Source organism: Dermacentor variabilis, chromosome 1 (assembly GCF_050947875.1).
Source record: "Dermacentor variabilis isolate Ectoservices chromosome 1, ASM5094787v1, whole genome shotgun sequence".
NCBI classification, from domain to species: Eukaryota; Metazoa; Arthropoda; class Arachnida; order Ixodida; family Ixodidae; genus Dermacentor; species Dermacentor variabilis.
In genome coordinates, this window is record NC_134568.1 from 150,350,729 (window position 1) to 150,355,767 (window position 5,039).

Here is a 5,039-nt window from a genome sequence, read left to right on the forward strand (position 1 = left end):
GTCTTGGCGTCGGATCATGGCTGCGTCGTGTTGAACTGAAGTTGGAACGTTGCGTCGTCAAGTCGTCTTTCGTCTGTGTAGTCTTGGCTTCCTGACTTCGTCGGGACGGCAGCGTGTCGTTATTATGTCGTCCAGATGGTCTCTTCGTCGTCTTCGTCGGCGGCGGAGGATCTTCGTCAGTTCGACGAACAGCAACCGCACCTCCATCGGTTGCTGCTTTTAGTTTTCCGGATATGGGCTCGCAGAGCGGCCCGTGCTGGGCCAGTGTATGGACGGCGCTGCGGCGACAGGTAGCGGCCTGGTGACGGCGACCGGGACGGCCGTCGAGGGCTCCACTGAGTAGCGGCGAGGTAGTCGGCGATGTCACGAGGCCGTTCACCTTCCCGAGGGTGCGGTGCGTTGACGGCGAGCCCTCGCAATCCCAGGTCGCGGTATGGGCATCGGCGGTACACATGGCCGGCTTCCCCGCAGTGGTAGCAGAGCGGGCGGTGTTCACGAGCGCGCCAAACGTCTGTCTTCTTCGGGTAGCTGCGCTCGGCGACGGGTGGGCGTGCTGGCGGCGGCGGCGGTGGTCGACGGAATTGCGGCGTTACAGGGCCCTGGCGCGGTCGTGGAAGGGGACCTTGACGACGGGCGACGGCGGCGTAAGTCATCGCTTCTGGCTGGGGCTGCGATGATTGAAGTTGTACCTTGGGAAATCCGAGCGATCGCTGGACTTCTTCTTTGACAATTTCGGCGATTGAGGCCACTTGAGGTTGCGATGAAGGGAAGATTCTTTGAAGCTCCTCTCGTACGACTGCCCGGATGGTCTCGCGCACGTCGTCGGTGGCCATTGATTGAACTCCGACGTAGCTTGTTGGCTTGGTGTGTCGGTCGAATTGCCGGTTCCGCAATTCCAGTGCCTTCACGATGCTCGTCGCCTCACGGAGAAACTCGTCGACGGTCTTGGGTGGGCTTCTTACCATTCCAGCGAAAAGTTCCTCCTTTACACCACGCATCAGTAGGCGGACTTTCTTCTCCTCGGACATTTCCGGGTCGGCGTGGCGGAACAGACGGCTCATTTCCTCAGTGAAGATCGCGATCGTCTCATTGGGCAGCTGCGCTCTGGTCTCCAGTAGAGCTTGGGCTCGATATTTTTCGCACGACGCTTGTAAATGTTTGCAGGAAGCCGCTTCGGAACAGGTCCCACGTCGTCAAGGTGGCTTCTCGATTCTCGAACCACGTCCTGGCGGCGTCCTCCAATGCGAAATAGACATGTCGCAGCTTGTTGTCGCTTGCCCAGCTGTTAAACGTAGCGACCCTCTCATACGTTTCCAGCCAGCTTTCCAGGTCCTGAAATGTGGAACCGCGGAACGTCGGTGGTTCCCTGGGCTCCTGCAGCACGATGGGGGACGCTAGGGCTGCCATTGGGGTTGCCTTGGCCACAATCTTCTTGGTCTTCTCAGGTAGAAGTCCGTGCTCCGGGTGCAGCTGTTGAAGACGGCGGCTTGCTCGATGGTCCGGGACTACGTTGGTGTTCTCTTTGCGGTCCGGGCTTGGATCACGGCTTGTCGTTGGCGTCCGGTACATGAACAAAAAGCACCTCCACCAGATGGCACGCGGTGGTGACGTTGAAGAACACAGTAGTAATACTGTGAACGACAAAACTAACCTTTATTGGGCAAACCTGTGCCCACAAGACAGGCTACACTTATAGCACAACGATAGCGGCGAACACGGTCGGCGATTGTCGAAAATCTGATCAACGGGTCCAGCGCATCGGCTTTTATACATCAATCGTCAAATGTTCCAGACTAATCGTTGAGACCCGCGTGCCTTCCACAAAGTTCTACACCATTCGCGTCAGGCGATGAAATCAGATAACATAAGGTTCGGCGACAACAGACAGTGGATAGAAGCATCGATAACTTTCCAGAAACTTGGGATACATGCAGGCGCGTCCCGCGCGGTGCGATAATATTTGTTAGGCGGCGAAACGTGGTCGCCCGATAAAGATAATACACGTGTCAAATATAATACAGCCAATCATAAGCATCGGTCCAAAGAGCAAGCCACTGCTGACTGATGCCATAGAGCAAGTGATTAGAACGAAGAAAATTCCGGTTGGATGACGTGAAAGCAAGATGAACCTCATCTACAAAGGCAAATGTGATAAATATAAGACGAGCCGGTACAGGCTAGTAACATTAACGTCGGTGATATATAGAATGGCAATGTAAGCCATAAAATTGGAACTGTCAAAGGGGGTGGGGAAAAATTATGTACTAGGGGAACTGCAGAATGGGGTTCAGGCCAGGCAGACGCATAGAGGATAATATGTTTGTGCTAACTCAGTGCATAGAGATTTCAGTAGCTCAGAATAGACCTTTATTGATAGCATTTCTAGATATTAAAAGAGCCTGCGAAAACGTAGACAGGGAATTGTTATGGGATATTCTTAAGCAAGAAGGCATAGATGACAATTTCGTAGAGCTGCTGAGAGAGATATGGAAACAACCGAGCCCAAGTTATATGGGAAGGCCGAAAATGTAATGAAATGGTGGAAATTCACCAAAGACCGAAGCAAAGATGTCCTGTCTCCATTGTTGTTCACCCTTTATGTTAAGGGCATAGAAAAACGACTGGAAAACCGCGAATTAGGGTTTGATTTATCCTACATGCGTAACGGACAAATGGTGCAACAGAAGCTCCCAGCACTAATGTGTGCGGACGACATAGTGCTACTAGCGGATAATAAAGTGATTTGCAGACGCTTGCGAGTATCTGTGGCAATACAGCGACAAATCTAGGCCTCAAGTTTAGCTCAGAAAAATCGAGAATTGTGATCTTTAATGACGATACGAGTAATTACGTGGTGTCAATTCAACAGCAAGTCATACCCATAGTAAAGCAATATAGACACCTCGGCCAATACATAAAAGAAGGAAATACTTACTCAAGCACCCGCCAAGAGAATCTCAAAATAAATGGGAAGCGGAATGCTGCAATAATGAAGCACATATCATTGTGGGGCCACAATAACTACGAGGTGGTGCGTGAAATCTCTAAAGGAGTAATGGTACCAGTGCAAACGTTCGTAAATGACACTCTATGCTTAATATTGGACATCTTGTGTTTGTTGTAAGTTAATTAAAGGTCGGTAGGCCGGTTGGCTTTGGGAGCCCACGGTCAAACCACAAATGAGGCAGTGCAAGGTGACATGGATTGGGCCTCTTTTGGAGTCAGAGAAGCACAGAGCAAAATTAGTTTTGAAGAAAGACTCAGGAACATGGATGTAAATAAATTGGCAGCTAAAGTGCACAAGTATCTGTACTTGAAAAGCGTGGACACAAAATGGAAGAAGAGGTAAAGAAAGTTGGCAACAAAGTACAAGGTAATTGAAACTGTAAACAGACAACCAGGAGTCATCAGAAAGAAAGTGAAGGAAACAGAGACAGTTAATTAGATGCAAACAATGGAAACAAAAAGGACCATGGAGATTTACAAAAATCAGAAGAAAAATTATAAGGAAAAATCGATACGATAACACAAAGGGCCGTGCCTTGCTATTTGAGGCTCGAGCCGGTTGCCTAAGGACAAAAACATACCGGAGCAAATATTCGGAAATAGATAAGGCATGTGTATGCTGCAGCAAAAATCCGGAGACTACTCAGCACATCCTAATGGAATTGGAAGAGATTCACGCAGTGATAACCGTAGGTAACGTACATCTTCCAGAAGCGATTGGGTTTAAACTGGATGGGAGCGTCAGCCGGTCAGCAGTCGAGATAAGCAAGATACGTTTAGAGTATTGGTGGAGAAAAAACAGAGAAGAGATTGATACGACCGGATCTCTTACAGTCATGGCCAGCGGTGCAAGGTAGATCTTGAAGAAAAAAAAGGTCAAAGAGATGTATACAAAAATGCTAGATAAAAAACATATATAGCACACCTGATTAAATCACGCAGGCTAAGTGACTTTTTCACCACCCCGTTTCAAAGCGGATGCCATTAAATCATCTTCATCATCATCAGCATCATCCTCATCCGTTCACCGATGAAACGCCATCGATAAGGCGTGCGTCGAGCGCGTCCACCGATACCATATTGGGGGCGAGCTCCACCACTGGAAAAGCTGGCGCCACCGTCGGCGTGACGTGGCATGAGGGTTCACGTGGACACAAAGGCCGCGTCGGCTGCTTCGGAAGCGCCGAAGCGAGCTGAAAACGAAAGTTTAAGGTCCCCCTGGTGCCGCGGTTCTGATTAAGTGGTGTGGCTTTACCGCCTTGGGTGTCTGCTTGACAACATCTGAAAGTACTATAATAGGTAGTGACTGCCTTTGGAGGCGTGCAGCATGGTAGGCTACTGCTCGGTGCCGCAGCGCCGGACGTACGCAACGGAGCCCGCTGTCAGCCTTATTAACACGTAGCCGCAGGGCAAGGAGCTGCGTGAAGCTTGGCTGGTGAAACTTGGAACTGGCAGACAGCCATCGGCTGTAACTCGGGTAGCAGCAAGCACAGACGCGAGGAAGATTTCTGCTACGGCGCCGGGACTGCGCGATGTTCGGTGAGTAGCAGAAAACGCGCACTGAGGCGCTCGCCCGCGCCCGCTGCCCGGCTAATGTCATGACGCTTTATTAGGCCTATGAACTTGTTGATGCTAAATTCTGGTAAGTTCACTGGAATGGAAAGGGAGCGGTAAGAAGCGCATTAGAAGAAGGCATGGAATATGGTCATGTGTGTGTTGTGAATTAATGCACTGGATTACGAAAAAGAAGCAGAGGGAAATCGCACGCTCAGAAGACCGACAAACATACAGTGCGACGCAGCTTGAGAAATAATATTGAAATGTCCAAGAATTTAGAAGACAAAAAAAGATTGAATCGTCGTGACGGCACATCACAGTCGCCGTAGGCGTCGAAGTCTCTATAATGAAATTATTTTTGAACTGTTCTGATAGCGTCCACGCAAGAATGGTTGCTAGTGTGCTGTCAAATGCTCATAAGCTGCGGCCTAAAGCTCACGGCACGGTGCGAAAAGGCGCTCACAGCGAAAGCAAAA